Here is a 17,797-nt window from a genome sequence, read left to right as displayed (position 1 = left end):
TCTGGCAGTTTTGCTTGTAGGACTCCAGCAGTGCTGCTGGGCTGCAAAGCCCTGGTGCAAATAGGCAAGTCTCTAATCAAAGCAAGGCTAAAAAGCCAGATCAGGAACCCACTAAAAACACCCAAAAGAGACTCGCTGATTTTAGCAAGATGTGGATAGTCTTTCACTCCTTTGGTAGTCCTTGCCCCTTCTGTACAGTGAGAATAATAATAACCAGCACTGGGGTGGCTGAGCTGGGGTGATGAGATTTAATTAGTTAGTACCACACCATGATTACAGCTGATTGCAGTCCTGGCACTAATTAAAAGTCAATATATTAGTCTAGAAAATGCTAGGAAAGGAAATGCTAGGGGCTATTATTATGGTGCTGGTCCTGCCTCTGTATGATTCTGCCTCTGTATGATGCACTCTTTCAGCCTTGCTTCTTCAGTTGGTCCCAACATCAGTATTTCAAACAGAAGTCTCAGCACAGCTCAGGCCAACCCTCACAGAAACAGCAATGGAACAAAAACGCAATGAACTCAGATTAAATTCAGCATGTGAGGTGCTGCAGTATTAAAAATCCTACGTAATAATTTCGCTTCTTGAAATCTAACCTCTTTGTTTAGCTGAAGGTCAGAAATAAAGGAGCTTTGTTCCCAATTTGTGGTTATTTGGTAGGAATTAGACCTTTTAAAGACACTTTGGCATTGCGCACATTCTTCTTTTAACATCTTACAAATAATTGCATGGTCCTGAAATTCACAATTAAAACTTTTTTTTTATTTATTTGCATGTAATTGTTGTCATGCAGCCAAATATTGTTTTCAATTCAGTATTATGTTCCTGGCAAAAATGTTAACAGAAATCAAAAGGGGGTAGCTCTTCTAAAATGTGGTCATTAAAACTACATTATGCAAAACATAATACAAACTATTATTTTATTGCAAAAGACATAGGGTGAAATGAAGCAACTCTGCAGGTTAGTACAACAATATTTACTGTTTGATGGAACTGTCTATGCTCTACTGTACAATTGAGAGAAGGCAATGGGAAGAGTCCATGGTCTGCAGTGTGTTTGGAAGCTGGAACAAAAAACAGCAGAAAAGTCAGCTCAGAAAGGAGGATTTAACCACTGGGCAACATATTTACTGCTAATTACACATTCAGGATAATGAGTACTGGTGGTTACCATTGGCCTGTGGCTGTTTTGTATTCAGAGAAGGCTTGACAAATTCCCTGCACACAGTAAAAGATGTCTCATGCACTGATTTCTTCTTCTCTCAGGACATTCAGGTCGCTCTTACCCATTTAGTATTTCAGGAAAATATTTTACAAACCACTTAAATGATTCGGGAGCAAAGGTCTCATTTTAAGAGCTAACAGATGGAAGGGCTAGACATCGCACTAGTTTTCAGTAGCAGAGGTTAGACATCTCTGTCCCATTAACCATGGGGCACCAAGACGCTGAGGTGTCTAGGTCTCAGAGATGTCTACCAGTTTCCTCCGTTGCTCGGGGCACTCAGCCAGACATTTTCCAGCGCGGTCGCCCACGTCATGCTCCCAGCTCAGTAGCAGGATTGTACACACTCAAGCAGCCTCTGAGCCGCCTCGGCGGGGCTGTCACCACAACCTTCCTATGAGCTTGGAGACCCCACAAGAGCGTGTGGAGGTTTGGGGYGGGCGGGGGGAAGTTTGAGGACATTCTGGGGGCCCTGCTGTTTGAACAGAGCTTTTCTTATCAGGGAAGCTGTGGGTTGTTTAGTCCAGCGGGTAGGGATGGTTACAGTTTCACCCCCGCTCTTGTTACTCATGACTGTACAACAAAACAAAACCCTTCTTGCAGGAGGCCAGTCAATGCTCCTTGGAGTTGTTTATTTTAGCTACTGTAACTTCATATGGTGTTCATAGCTGTATAAGTGTAATCCCTTCCTGATRTTTTTTAAACTAATTATCTCAGTAATGTGTATGGAAGTAGTTTCTAGGGGTCACTTGCTTGCTTATAAAAACACTTCCTGTTACTCATTTTGCTCTCATTGTCTTTTAGGTCCTGGTGCTCTTGCCTTATGGAAAAATGCAGGACATGTCRTGCTGCCTTTTATTTTCCCCTTTGCCTGGAAGTCCTTTTACTGTCCCCACTCTAAAGCCTTAGCTGGGCTTGCTTTACTACTCCTTGTTTGAGAGCAGGTCACGAGTCAGTACAAAGTGCACAYATGCACACTCATGCAGATGCATATATGCGTATACATATGTATAGAGGAATGTCCTATTTTCTCAGGGGCTGGAGAACAGCACAGTTTTATTCTGTGGTGGCATGTGAACTACCAACTATGTTAGAGAGGTGCYTGTAGAGTTTGAAGCCCGGTGTTAGAAGCCAAGACGCAGATCACAGGCAGTCGGGAAAAGCCTGGTCATGTGAGTGCTAAACTCAAACCTCCTATTGAGGTCGCTTTTTTCCTCCACGTGCCCATTTGCATTTTTTAAATTATTGTATCTGCTTTTATCATTCTTGTATCATTCTTTTAGCAATGCGCCGATATATTTTGTATATAACAAAATTCTATGCTTGAGTTATTCTCTGCTTTAGTTCATGTCCTTTTACTTTTGCAGTAGGCACTCACTCAATTCATCTGGCAGCATGTCTTTTCATTATTTCCACAGCTCTGAATACTTCTTTTGGGAGCACACATCCATTGCCCTGACCTTTTCAAATAACTCATACAAAGTTTCTGTATTATTTTCGTTTGCCTTAGCAGCACCTTTACAATTGAATTTATATAGTGTTTTATAGTTCGATTCTTTTCTCCATAGTTCAGTGATACTGCAGGGAAGAAATATCAGAAAAGTAAATAAATATGAAAGAAAATTATGTAGTATATTACTCTACTATAAGAATTTCAGTGAGTTATAAATAATTTCATGTATAGATGAGCCACAGACATTTGATTTACTTCTCTTTGTCTGAATTAGTCATATATGATAAATTTCTGTAAAGAAGACATTGAAGGTGTCTATTATTATTGGCATTAACTGATAGCTTTCCAGAACTGCTAGACCACTCATGGCACTGGACCAATTTGTTATTTTGGGAGTAGATAAAGTCTTCATTTAGYTTTCTGGCACTCAGCGTAGCTCTTAAAAATGGTTTTCTTTGTTTTGCTTTAGGTTTTCTGTTGCTCTTAAATCTGCTACATACTATAGGGATTTGCCACAGGAGACCAGAGGCCTGGGTATTAGGTGTACTCTGTCTTGGATGCCTTCCCAGAAGGCTTAATTTTGGGTGGGTGGGAGGGAGGCACTTGCAGATAATGTGCAATATTGTACTTGCACGTTGCAGCGTCAGCATTCGTGATTTCTTCCAAGACCAGCGGCTGTCACTGTTGCTGATGTTCACCAGATATCAAATATGATTTTCATGYAATATCATAGCACTTAGAGTGATTTGATCTTCCCCCCCCCCAGCGTGTAGGCTTTACCCATTGTGGAGTCTGTAAGTATAAAACCCGGAGCCAAATCCAGTAAAGAACTTGGCTGGTTAGAGGAGAAGCTCAGTACTGGGATTGTACCTGCCTGCAAAGCTTCCTCAGTTCGTGGGTTTAACGTCCCCCCCTTACTGGAGCTGCCCATTCCCCAGCCCTGGCGTGGGCCAGCTGGGGGCCTGGATGGTGYCCGAGGCCAAGGGGGGTCCCTCGCRAAGCRCTGCTGCCCTGCATGCATTTCCCCGCTGAGCACACAGGCAGGCCTGTTTGCAGAGAAATGCCTTTGCTGACGCTTCCCGGAGGGCAGCTCCCGGTGCTGTTGTGTGCTACAGCCTTGCAACTCGAGCAGCTGGCAGGGGTGTGGGAGACTCAGATTCGGGTCACTTTTCAGGCAGGGAGGACACCAGCCAGCGTCCTCGGAGGCCTGCCCTCCTCGCCGGGCCGGGAGCTGCCCGCTGCCAAGGGGGCTGCCCAGCCACGGCAGTGAAACAGAGCAGATCTGGTGTTGCTGTGGGATGACTCTGCCCCACAGGGGATTTTATCCTGTGCACTGTTCCTCATCCCCAGCACTCTTTCCCAAGAGCATTCCCAAGAATATTCTTGCTCAGTTACGGCTGAAGCAAGGTCCCTGGCAAAATGCACTCTTAAGCAAATGCCTCAAGTCTCATCAACTTAAATAGGCTCCCTACGTAATGAAGGTACCACGTAGCTTTGCAGAACGAGGCGCTGGGCTCAGGACCTGGTTTTGCTCTCTCTGCTCGGGCATTGGTGTCACCGTGACAAGCAGGCTGGTACAGTGACGTGGTAGTTTGGGTCCTGGAGCAGAGAGAGGATTTCAGGCTTTGCTTCTCCAGGGAAGACGTGGCACCATTTTGGATCTATAGCACAGAAATTACACTGTGCTCCCTTTCTATATATTTCCCTTAGTGCACAGTTTCTAGACAGTCTAGCAGAGGTAATAGACATAGAGCATTTACATGCTTTTAGGGTCATAAATATCTTGCAATCCTCAGCCTTTTGAACTGAATCGCTGTTGTATTTTCTCAAAGCATTTTTTAAAGCAGCAATCAATGAAAACATCTCCAGGAACCCAGTTTTCCAGGACAAGTTTTCCTGTTCGTCTTGAGTGCTGAGTTATGCTGCAAAGGGCACAACAGARCGAACACAAACCCACAACTTTACTTTAAGTCTCAGAGGAGCCTCACTGAGGACCATTCATGCTTGCATTAGAGCCTGAACACAGGGACCTGGTGCTGAAGATATTTATGACAGTTTGACAGCATTCGTTTGCAAATGTCACTCCAGTAGCAGGAGGATGCCACTGCAGCCCAGAGCAGAGTAGCAAGTGGCTGTCACCATGTCCACGTGCTGCACGTACTCTGATAGTGAATGTTTCAGTGAGTTTTAGGGGGACGAGAGCAAGCTCTGAATTTCTGCTGTGGATGAAATTACACTTCAGCAAGGTCAGTTTTAATCCAGCTGTTGCCTAGGGCAAGGGCACCAGCACCTGGGCCTCCTCCTGACCCCACGCTGAGGGAGCTGAAGTGGATATTCCTGGCCAAATTCTGAAGTCCTTGCCTTATATTTACTCGAAGGGGCTGCTGCCATCATCTTATCTGTGTCAAGCRAGGTATGTACAGAATGAGAGCATCAGTATTTAATGCCCCATGGGTCAGAGAAAAGAGCTATAATGWTTTAAAAAATAATATGCTTTTAAAAGCAATTTGAAGGGCAAAAAGGGGTGAGGAGTTGGGCAGGAAGACAGTTCCCGTGCCCCATGGCTGCTACTGGATTTAGCTGAGAAGAGCATTGTGAATACAAGGGAGGGTAAAAGGTTCAGCTCCTTTTTGATTCAGTGGTTTGACCAGCTCATTTATTTGCTTGTTTATTGGCTCAGTGGCTGGAGTGGCTTATTTCCATGTTCATTGCAGGTTCATCAGTTTTACTTAATTTTGGGTCATTTTCAAAGAAACAAGTCCAATTAAGGCCATTTCCTTGAACTTCATCCCAATTAAGGCCATTTCCTTGAACTTCATCATTATGGACAGTGCCCAGTTGGTGCATTCCAGTTACATGACGAAGTCGGTGCAGCCATTCCCGCAGCTGGAGAGTTGTAAGAAGCCTCCACTTTTACAGAACTGGGATTTTTCCTGTGGGTGTAGAGTTTTCTGTCTGATTTGAATTTCCTCAGGCCTAGAGAGATACCCAAGAGGAAACTGCAACCTGTGTTTCCATAATCTTAAATAGATCTATACAAACTCCTGTCATAAAGGGAGCTTTGAATTAACGGGAGCAGAGGGCAACCAGTGTTCCCTGGAGAGCTTGCASTAATTCATGGGAACATTCAGTAAAGCCTGGGATTTGGGTATTAATTTAAGGTTTAACCAAACGAAAGGTGTCAAAATATTGATCTTTCCAAATCATACGCAGYATTTATTAGAGTTGGCTGCTGAGATTTTACTTTAGTCCATATCAGGATTGCTGAAAMTGGTACAAGTTACTAATATAAATATTACTTAAAGGTTCCTTTTTGTCCTTTTAATGTGATTCCTAGTGTTTTGCTAGAGTTCTTTAGCTTCATATGATTTTCCTGAATATGACCTTTAAAAAAAAAAGACAAATTAAATGACTTGCCTTCTTGGCTGCCTGTGTGTTTCTGTGGCGTGGCCAACGATGATTGAACAAAGCTACGGATGGAGCAAAAGCCATGGCGAACTGCAAGTGTGCGTTCTTTATACTCTCTAACAGGAATGTAACATTGAAATAATATAGCTAYTGTCTTACAGTGCCTATAAATAGATGCATTCTCCTACTTGAAGATTTCCTAGTGCGGGGGACTGAAACGTACTACATTTTTCAGATTGGATGAGAGGCATATGGAAACTTTCATCTTTGCACTAGATACAAACATTGCCTCTCAGGATGTTAGGATCAAAGAGCAGAAATGATGCTTCCTTGTCTTTGCTTTGTTTCCTAATGAATTAAACAAGTTATTTTCTCTTGTTCTCGGCTCTGGCAGACCTGAAATGAAGGAATGATGGATGTGGTAATGGCTGTTTTTCAGTGTAACAGAATTGTTCTCTATTTTTTATCTTGTTTTGGCTCAATTAATTTGTTTCAGGTGCACCTATCCACTTCTCTAAGTACTTATAATTAGCTTAACTTGCAAATGCTGAAAATGTCTTTGTTTCCAGACAGTAGCACACCTAGGAATGGGCATTCAGAGAGGCCCAATTATGGTGCACAGGCAATAGCTGTATTTCTGACATGGCAGATCACTTCATTTGCAATGTTTTAAACAAATAAACACTCAAAGTCATAAATGTCATTCTTGCACAGATTTCCTCTGAGATTATCAAAAAAAGATACAATACATTTACTTGAATTCAGTACATTCAGTACTCTCACAGGCTCTGTTCTGAGTTTTGGACAAGCTGGATCCCACTTGTATCCCAGCTACCTGCTTCAGCAGGTGACTGCGGCACAAAGTGTTGGGGGCTATCTCACGTTACCAAACCGATATATGCCCAGGAGCTCATGTACCATCCCCAAGGGCTGCGTACCAAYGTCTTGTTGTGAATAAAAATGGGCCCAACCATCCCCGTTGATGCAATTCATCGTGAGGACTGGGCTTGGATGTGGCAACCAACTTGGGCTTCCTTTTCCATATGTGAAACAAGTTTTTGGCTTTGGAAACTTGAATCAGAGGCTCACTTGGAAGGAGATTTCTGTGTTGAATAAATTAATGCTCCAGGAAGGAAGGGAAAGAAAGCTGTAGGTAAGGGGCTTATAGCTCAAAAATGCAGCTGAAAGTTTTAGGATGTGGACATTTTTTCCTCACTGCAGTGTTATGATCCTCTTTTATTGTGAAAGAGAAGATAGTTTTGCTGACTATCTAACTGTAACTGTGCTACTATAATGTTATAATGTGAATGAGATGGTGTCTTTCAAGGAGACTATCAAATAATTCAATAGCATGGATAACTGACTGTGGATTTCTCCACATGACAAGTCCTAGCTGTAATAATAGTTTGGGAATAATTATGTGATATTTTTCCATTAAATAAAGTTTTATTTCTGGAGCCTTGACTGATTTTTAAAGTAACGTAGCCTTTTCTTACCACTAAAGCTCGTATCTTCGTTACAAAGCCAAACTGTTCTCTCTCAAACCACAATGTGCATGTTGAAACAACACTCTCCTACAGAGATGATGAACATTTAGAACATATTTTTCCATTTGAATCATTCATTCACTTAAGAATAACTTCTCTTATTAAACAAAATATAGCCATGTGATAAAAATGTTTGTTGTAGGTTTGTATTCCATCTCTCCTTTTCATTAGACTAGTAAAATTTTATTGCTGTTTCGTATAATTTTCTGATGATTGCATCATTTTTCCTCCTTATCCCTCACATTCTTTTAAACATAATATAAAGCAGCCAAGCCTCAGTTTTTTTGCAAGAACAGCTAAATAAAATAAATGACCAAGAACTGATCCTACAGCAGGATGAATGTGGATAGATCCATATTGCCTCTTTGAAGCTGGTGGTCACACACGTGCACGCACAATTGCCTGTCCGCATTTCTCTGCTGAATAAGGCCCTAAAAGAGGAAAAAGGTTTTAATTCCAATCCCTGATACCGATCACTGAAAAAATACAGTCTGTCCACAATTTTGTATATTTTCCTTTAAGATTAGAAGGTTGTCAGGGAGCAGGAAAAGTGTATGTTGTAGTCATAAAGCTAGTGTACTGGTACCAGATGCTGAGTCTTGCCATCGACTGTAATAGTGCTCTTCTTGGATATTATCTGTCCATTTTGCAGACTCAAATAAAAGGTAAACAAGATCCCAAGTTTCAAGAGCGATTAGTTTCGGTAATTGTTCTGCTGCTTTCTTTGTGCAATTTGCTTCTATAAATACACGCTAGGGGAATCATTTATCTAGTGTACCATGGCACAGTAATTTCCTATATAATTTCATCCATTTGCTGCAGAAGCTCATTTGAGTTAGCAGCAACTGTTAATAAATCATTAACAATCATTAACTTTGGGTAGCAGTGATCGCTAATCAAGATTTCTGTGCTGCATTTTCAATGTCTGAAGGTTGAGCTTTAATCAAATCAGTAGTGTTCTTTGTTGTTTGGRAGAGGAGGAGAAAAACCAGTATGCACCCCATCACGTCAAAGGAGCTRTTAGTAACATCTTTGCCTTCACAAACATTACATGCTTTCACTATAGCTGTAGGAAGAGTCAGGGCTTTTTTTTTTTGCTGCATGGATTGCTTGACAATGTTTAGATTGACAAAGCTTCCCCGTGGTCCATGCTGCTAACACTTACGTTACTGGGAACAAAGTCACTCCAGTTACGTCCCTCATGGTCGGGGACCACGCTACTTGTAATACTTCTAATGCCATCTTTTTCTCAAGGCTTTATCTAACAATAATAGTCTACATTTCTATTAATGTACGCCTCAGGCTGCACCAGCACCGCGCTTGYGACTGGTACACATTTTGCTGCACTAAAGCTTTTTGCATGGAAGAACAGTTAATTCCAGTTTTCTGTGGTGCCGCGGCAGCTTTGCGGTGTCCCCCGGGAGGGAACGGAGCAATGGGGGTGCGGGACAGGCCGCTGGCGAGAGAGGCCACCGGCAGGGTGCAGAGCGCCCGGGCCACAGACCTGCCTGGCTTCTCCTCCTCGGCCAGGCTGAGCCGCGGCCGGGCACGGCGTGACTCACCYGCGGCAGGTTAGCGACAAAAACCGCCTTGCACGGCCACCTCTCTGGGAGCTGCAAAGATTAACTGAACATGCTGACCAGCAGTAACTTTTTATTGCTGCTGGCTGCCATGCRAATACTTGCTATTACATTTATTATTAAAAAGCGTTTCCCGTAGAGTTGCGCATCACAAGCCCGTGAATAGCATYGGGCTGAAATCAGGGCGATCTTATTTCAGAGAATGTCAGTGGAGTGAACAACAATTTGCCACTAATTGTAAAGAAGCTTTGATAACGACTCTGAACAGAGTCCCAACAGCACATATTTTCCAGCCGCTGCCTGGTAATTTTCAGTAAAATCCAAGAACAAGATGACTGTGAACTGTTACGTTAAATGTCATCCAGATTTGCTCCTATCGTTCCTCACTGCACTGCATCTTTTGTACGAGTGTTTTCGTAATTCGTGGTGTGTAGCCGCATTTGGGCTCCCTCAGTTGACATTTCTGTGGAAAAACATAAGATTAAGTCAAATGAAGCCGATGAGGGATGRGTGATTAGTTTTCTCGTTTGACTTTCCTTTAAAAAGTACGAAGTTATCTTCTAGTTTGGGGCTCCAGTTGCAAAGGGTTTGCAGCCGCCGAAAAGGCTTCGCGTGCGAAGATTCGTTTTCCTGAAGCAGGCAAGGTCGGCGGCAGTGCTAGCGTTTGGGTGTCACGGGGAGCTGCGTAACGACCATCCGCASGAAGGCCTGCGGCAGCGCGTGTGCACAGCTCCCTAAACGAGCCCGTCGGAGAAGGGGGAAATGCAGCTTGGCCGCCGCCGGGGCAGCTTGCCCCTGGCCAGGACACCTTGCGGTGCCCCGGCCGAGTTCTTCGCTGCGGTAGGACGATATTGCTGGAGACGTGATTCAAAACCCACCGCGGAGACTTCCACCGACCTACACCAACTTTTGAATTAGACTCTAGTTGTTTTAAAGCGTGTTCAATGACATGCTTCGCTGGAAAAAAAGAGGTTATTTTCCGTTACTTGTTTCATTATTTGTTGCAGTTACTCAGCCAATATTTCAAATTCACAGATAATTAGAAAGTCTTTTGAATATTTTGTCATCATGACAGAGCTATATCTATATAGAATATTATTTTAAATTAATATTTCAAATGCCTCATCTTTAATTTATTCTCTGTGGCTGGCCTTGTTTTGTCCTATTGACAGAGAAAGCAAAAATGCATGAATGTATTGTAATTCCCAAATTCCCTCTTTAGTGAAAAATATTAAAAAATTAAGAACAAGCTTTAAGGCATGTCCTGCTGCGCAGTTAGTTCTCTTAAGAAGATTAGCAGATGTTACAGCATCCCGGTCCTAACTGTGTTGGGATCTCAGCTACCAGTTGCTAAAAGGCTAGGATCTTCCCTCACATACACACAAGTCATTTAAAAATGTAATTGTTGATGTGTTTTGTGTTGCCTAAATTAGGAAATGTCAGAGTGTGATATTTGTTAGGCTAAATCCACTGCTGACATAAGCCCACAGAAAGAAATAATATAAATGCCACTCACTTGGACTATCTAGAAAGGCCTTCAGTAAAAGACTTAGTGTTTCAAAAATTAAAAATTCAGCCATTATCTTTTCTGTTTAAATGCACAAGTGAAATTCTTTCCATTATGTGTTGTATTTGCTAACAATACAGGCAAGGTTTTGTGCACTGCTCTAGCACGTGCTCTCTGCCTCGTAGCTCTGCTGTGGTCATTCCCGTGTCCAGCCGTCTGCTAGACTCCAAGGGTGCCAGGGAAGAKCTTGCAGTGTTTGAGTCTTTTTCGAGTAATTTAAACACACTCTAATTTGAAAGGCTGAACGTCGTTAGACTGAAGTCTTTTTGCTCAGAAAGAGCCTGCTGCTTGTTATGTGATTAAATCTCCCAGAAAACTCTGATACTGAAGCACGTAGCTTGTACCCAAGAAGAGCACTGACACTTTGCTGGAACGTGACATGGCCATGAGCAGGTATAACAGCAAGGTGCAGCCAGCGTGCTTTTCCTGCGGATATCAGTTTTCCCTCCGCATTAAGTTACAGAAGCCAGTTTGCCTGCTACAGCTGAGGAGCCAGGGCGTCACTCTGCTTTCCGAAAGCTTCTGCACAGGCAGGAGTGCCAGATTTCACTAGGCGCTTGTACGTTCAATTAAACGATTGCTGTTTAACTCAGGTCTCTTAAAATAGCTGAAAATCTAGTGTGGGTGCTCTCCAGATTCTTGATCTAAGATACGTGGCTTACCCTTGGGACCAGCCAAGCTCAAGACTGCATGCTTGCAAACTGGTGCAAATGTTAACTCTTTTCTAATAGAAAAGCCGTTACAGACGTGCTTCCAAGGTCAGGCACGAAGAGAAGAAGACGTACTCAGGCTTGTTGGACAAGCTCTGGCAAATCGGTCTGGGGCAGCTAAGAGGAGCAGAGCATGTGCATCAGCCACCCCCGTTCACAGTGCAACGTGTTCCTATACTCTGCCACTGAGGATAAGACTTCAGCAAGGTATAGCGCTGTGAACCAGAGTGGCTGAGTACAAACATATATTTGCTTTTGTTGGCTCAGGTCTAATAAACAACCAAACCAAAGTCCACAACAAAAACCTCTATCGAACAAAAATCTGGCTGGATGAATTCCAAATCCAACTCTGAATTCTCCTATATATATAACCAAAAAGCAAGCACTTCAGAAAACCCTTATCCTTTCAAATATTTATATTAAAAACAATTGATAGCTACATCTTTGTTTTATACTCCTCTATGTCCTTTCGTGTAATAACACATTTTTAAACGATTTCCTTCTTATATCTTTTGTAGAATACCTGTAATCTCTTCTCTCTCTCTCTCTCTCTCTCTCTCTCTTTCTGCTCTGCAAAGTCACATTACACTACAACATTTAAAGCATGGATAGACTTTGACTGTAGTTCATGCAAAGAACAGTTCATTTTAAGAATAGAAATAATAAATGGCCGGTTAATTGCTATTTTTCTATCATTATTAATTTAATCTTTGAGAAGGGGAAAAATACACTGCAAAGTTGCTAAAAGATCTACCAGCCCAAACTATTCTTCAAACACAGAGGAAACTTCAGATACAGTGATACGATTCTTTCAACGCAGAAATGTCAAAATCAGGAAAATTTCATTTGAAGCCTATTACTATATCTTGCAACTTTAATTTATAGTTTGCCTCCTAATCTGCAAATAATTTCTCTATTATTTTGTCCTAGTAATAAATGCTCCATTTCATCACAGATGGATGTTGTAAGGACAAGACCTGATTTGTCATTACATTTATGAACAAGTTTTGCTACAATGAGGAACTCAAAAAGATGTTAAGCAACCCAATATTCCTACTACAGGAAACCATATATGCAAGTATATTCTTCCATATACTGGTAAGCATTTTTCTTGGCTGTTGAATGATAATATTCTGTTCTTTTCCTGATTTGCATATTTTGGCCCTTTGCAGAATACCCTTAACTTTCCAATTAGTTTCCCCATTACATATATAATTAAAGACAAATCAGATTATTGCAATTAGCATATATTATAAACCATTTTACTGATTTCTGAGGGCATATTCCTACAAGGGATAACACAGAAATTAGAAGGCTAATTAGACCAAAATTACCTTTGCTGATGAACCTAAGCAACAGTTAAATCCTCTAACAAAAGAGACATTTTTGCACATTCAAGATTGAAGGTGTGAGTCTCAAGAACCAGCATCAGAAATACATCCTTGGAGCTTCAAGAAGGTTTGTGAAGGGCTCCATCCCCAAACATCCAAGCTATTTCCTTGAAATCTGCTGCCATTGGGTCAAACTGTAATACTTAAGACTTTCATAATATTTTAAGTGTCTGAGGGAAGAAGAGCTATCTCCCCGTGAAGTGCAGCTCTTTACACTGTTCTTGAAGGTGACAGGGACAAAGAAGGAGGTCTGAGGAGCTAATGCCAGGTTTTGGATGCAGTGTAAGGATGTGGTCAGGCAAGAACAGGGGCACCCAGCCAGTACAGTCAACGAAGGCAGGTTACGTGACCATGGACTAGCTCCTAGCCAAGGAGACTTTGTACTGCAGTAGGCGAGGAGTTTTGGTCATGGCCCAAGGCATCAGAGGCAGAAGYATGCTATGGAGGGATCCCATGTGCTTGTCTGACCATAATGTAAGTGCAGACTTCCCAGTTTGGAGTCAAATTTGTGCTGGGATGCTGCACTGCCAACACGGATCCCTGCTGACCCCAGGGAGCTCATGGGGAACTTGCTGCAGGKCTCCAGGCTGGGTGATATTTATTTGCTCACAGTCCCACTCCCTTACTCAGCTGAAATGCACACTGAATTCAGGGGAAGTTGCCGTAGCAGGAGAAACATGTCTAGTTATTAAAGCACAGGTGCAGGACCCTGGAGGGGCAAATTACCCAAGGTAATTTCCAGTTGCAGTCAGTTGGTCCCAGACCTTTAGATGCATGGAAGTACTAGACTCTCCTCTGAATTAGGTACCAGAATACCTCTGAGGGGTTTCGTCTCAGCCCCCCTGTCCTAGAGCTCCCTGTCGGTAAAAGGGAAAAATAGTTCTTACTACTTCAGATATGCTGATTAAGGATGCTGAAGAGTAAGACGTGCTTCGATGATACCAATGAAAAGGCATAAAGGTACCTAAAATCCATCAAATAAAGACTGCAGAAGCTATTGCAGTCACTGCCCTTCCTCAGACTCTGATCCATAATAACGTGGTAGTATTCATCAGAGAGTACTTTTCCCTTGAGTTCTTCATTGGGATATATATCATTATTCTATCAGGAATAGAGAGTTCTTTYTCCTCTCATTCTTATTGGGATATATATCTGGAATATTAAACTCAACCTATTCCTGTTTAATAGCTCTATTTTCAGATGCTAATTATCTGCTTAAACCTTCAGCTTCTGATCTTGAAGTTTTCCAGACCAACTTTCTGCCCCGGATTAATTTCATTTAAATATGTAAGTAACAGAGCTCAGCTATTCTTGTAGACAGGGAAAATATTCTCCCTTCATCTTAAGGGGGAAAAAAAAAGTAGTCATAGATTGTTTTGAATAGCTCTGGTGTCAAAATGGGTGGGGGTAAAAAARGACTGAAACCCTATTGGAAAATAGCCCTTGGAGAGGTGACGGGCCTCTTGGTGTTCCCATGAAGTTAGCCAAGGTTTTGGAGTGATAGTTTCCATAAGCCCAACTGGTTTGCACAACTATTTCCCCATATCTGACACAAAATGAGGCAGTTCTGTGCATGGTAATATGTTTTTTTGTGCACACTAAAATACATTACCCACAGATGAGGTTGACTCTTCCTCTAGCACTCTGCAGCAAGTAAGGATATACGGGAGGCAGTGAACGTGGAGGTGTGAATACACTTTCAGATACAGTCAGAGATGTCCATGTGAGGGGATTTGTTTTTTTAACTTGTCCAACAGGTGGGTCACTGATGGGCCAATTCCTTTAAAAGAAGCAGAGGAAAAGACCCTGCTACCACAGTCAGCACCTGTGTGCGTGTACACGTGTGCATGCAGAAGGAGGTGCATTTTGACGGCCTCTTAAATTAAACCTTGTTTAGCTTACCACAGCCTACGTGCATCCAGTGTGAGACAGCACAAGGTGTCTGAGGAAAATGAAATCTAGTTTTGAAGAATATTTAAGATCTTAGAAGCAGAAATATCTGCAGAGAATACAACTAGGCAAAAGTGGGGAAGGGATTTTTGCTGAAATTAAGGCATATGAGGGGCTTTCGCTGGTATTCAAGAATGTCTCTGGTAAAAGGGCAGCAATGTTTGCGCCCTCAAGGGGACCTTGCACCTCTCATCAAAGCCATTGGGAATCTCACATAGACTACTTGGACTAGTTGTAACGTGATGCTTTTCCAAAGATACAGTTTTCAATGTCTGTCACAGGCAAAATGGGCTCCATTTGGGGAATTTTACTTAATTTGATTTTGCAAAACTAACATAGACTTTTAATTACTGATTTGGGAATTGGKGGAGGGGGGAAACCTCTTGAGATGATCCAGAGGTGCTTTAAAAATAACTGTCTAYGGTAAAAAAGTTGATGGCAGAGGAACGCATCCAAGGGGAGGCTGGGCTGCAGAGCAGAGCAACCCAGTGGTTTGGCCATGTTTTGGAAAGGGAAGGCGTCACCCCTGCTCGGCCGCGAGCTGCGGTTCGTAGGTAGGTCCTCCCCAGAAAGCACATGTCAGCAGCGGCTTGGGGCGGTCAGTCAGCTCTGAGAGCAACTCCTGCCACGGGCTGGTGGGAAGCCACCCAAAGCTGAGAGGAGACGGAGGTTGTATCTGATTTGTGTCGGCAGCTGTAAACTGTGCATAGTTTTGTCAGCCTGTTGCCAAGAACTTGAAATGACCGGGATGGCAATGGTCCCGCTCACACTGACCAGCCATAACCATCAGTGCACCACACATATTGCTTTGCTACAATGTTTGCTTTATCTCAGGAGGGTTTTCTGTAAAGGCAAGCCCTAGGAGACAGCCAGATTAAGCTCAGCTGAGCATATTTTTTCCCCTGGGAAGAAAGGTTTCCTGCAATGTAACAATTTATAATACTTCTCTTCCCCGTGGCACTTATAAAATCTCTAAGCGTAAAAAATTATAGCCAAATATAGTATTGAAGACACAAAGCACCTTAATTATTTTTCTGCAAGAATTTATTCGGGAGGATCAGTGGGAGGTGAGAAGCAAAGCGTTTCCCTTTCATTTTCCTTAGCTGCATGCAACAGTGTTTGTCTCTCAGCATCACTCTRGTAAGCATGCCCAGAAGCTGCTAGAAGCTGGCTAGACTGTGACTGATAGTGCCAAACCTCTATTGTTTGGCTGAAGATAAGTATTTTGGAGGGATTTCACTTTAAAAATAACTTCTCTCCAAACTTTCCATTCTCTCTGAGGTCCAGGAAAATTTCCCAGTTGAGGCAGGAATCAGGGGAAGGTAGTATAATACAGTGAGTGTAAATCTACCATTACTCTGAGATAACTTCATTACACTGAAAGATGAAACAATTTCAGAAGCATTTCCATGCCTGAGTTAAGCATTGCAGAGGAGCCATCGCTAGAACATCATGCTCCAGGAAGAGCCCTTCCCACCAAGCAGCAGATGGACACTGATGGTTGTGTACGACCACAACCTGCTGAGAGCTCCAGTAAGGCTTACGCTAGAAACGTTGGTTGGAACAGGAGTGCTGGCTGGGGCAGAGGCATGTACTTTAACACAAAATATCTGTGCCAGCAAAAGCCGTGGTGTAGATACAGTCATGCTAACAAGAAATGCTCTTGCTAGCATAGCGTTCACAAGCTACAACAGCAACAGAGGCTCCCGTTCCAGCTCTTGGCATCTACTTCAGGAATTGAACTAGAAGCATCTGCTGTTCCTCTGCATATGGAAGAGCTGAGGCCTTCATGCTGCTGTTAGCCTCTCTGGACTGCACATAACACACTTGCCAGTGGGGAACAGCACTGTTGCTAAATTCGCAGCCTAGCCCCCCAAATCAGCACTTTTCCCAGGAGGATCGTGTTGTAGTTTCAAACAGAGAAAGGCGCAAGGAGCGGGGTGCACAAGGTGCGCACTGAGATTGCGCTGATGTGCCCGTACCTGTGTCTGGCTCACATCAGGGCTAATCCCCATTATCGGTAAGTGCTTTAAAAAAAACTTCTAAAAGCAGTAATCTTAATAAAAAGCCACTTGGCACAGATCATGACCAGCTGGCTTAGGCAGACTAAGCTAGCTGGTACCGACRATTTCTTCAAACTGAGCACCCTTAAGGCACTGCAAAAGACACCCACACCAGTACGTTCCTCAGGCCAGCACAGTGCGAAAGCCAAAGGAGCCGCAAAGAGATGAGATTTCAGCTTTGCTTGGAAACTAGACACCCTGTAACAACGGCTTACCTTGTCAGAGGCTGCCGGGCGCCAGTGGGAGGGAATCCAGATCCGCTAGACAAATGCAGATTCCAGGGAGGCGGTTAAACCCGTAAGAGCCTTACGGAAAATAAACAYGCAGGTTAGGGAGAGAGGCTGGAGAACCGCTGCTAAGTATAACCACGGGGTACTTAAACCCCAGCCAGCAAAGACAGGGTGAGCTAGCTTGGGTTAATGGATAACTGTACGCCCGGAGAGCTGGGGAAACCTCAGAGGTCCATTTGAAAGGGATTACAGAAATTCTCTGCGTGGGGAAGATAAGGAAGGAGGCCAACAAACACAGCTCTCTTAAAGTCACCCGGTMGGATTTAATGGACTTGAAGAGGATCCTAGAAGCTGTTAAGGCTGTGGGAGACCCTGCTTCTAAGGGTAACAGGAGTCTCATTTTCCTGACCTGAGATCTAGGATACAAGCAAGACGAAAAGAGTATATTCTTACTGAAAAAAGTAACCACTTGGTTAGAAAGAGGCAGACACACAGCCCTTATTTCTAAGGGCTATTTTCCAGCCATTTTTCCGGCTAACCCCTCTTTTGAGAAGGGGTAGAATGATAGGGCACAGCATAAACRCTGCCAGATCTTTATTTGAGAAGCTCATTAAAAAAAAAGCATTTTGCATCTTTATAGGTCACAAGGGGAGGAAAGACTGAACCATCGAGACTC

General features: G+C 43.1%; 1 long non-coding RNA gene across 1 annotated transcript; it reads right to left on the bottom strand.

Moving 5' to 3' along the window:
• Positions 1-7,499: 7,499 nt before the first annotated feature.
• On the bottom strand, positions 7,500-17,343 carry LOC146586865 (uncharacterized). The gene is made up of 3 exons (XR_014897744.1): positions 17,107-17,343; positions 14,491-14,658; positions 7,500-8,061 (listed from the first exon to the last, which is right to left on the bottom strand). It is a non-coding gene; the product is annotated as an uncharacterized LOC146586865 (long non-coding RNA).
• Positions 17,344-17,797: the final 454 nt, after the last annotated feature.

The sequence above is a fragment of the Rhea americana genome, unplaced genomic scaffold, assembly GCF_003343005.1.
Source record: "Rhea americana isolate MKP2758 unplaced genomic scaffold, rheAme1 scaffold_64, whole genome shotgun sequence".
Taxonomy (NCBI): domain Eukaryota; kingdom Metazoa; phylum Chordata; class Aves; order Rheiformes; family Rheidae; genus Rhea; species Rhea americana.
Note: the sequence above shows the minus strand (reverse complement) of the source record. Positions and strands in the feature narration are given on the sequence as shown.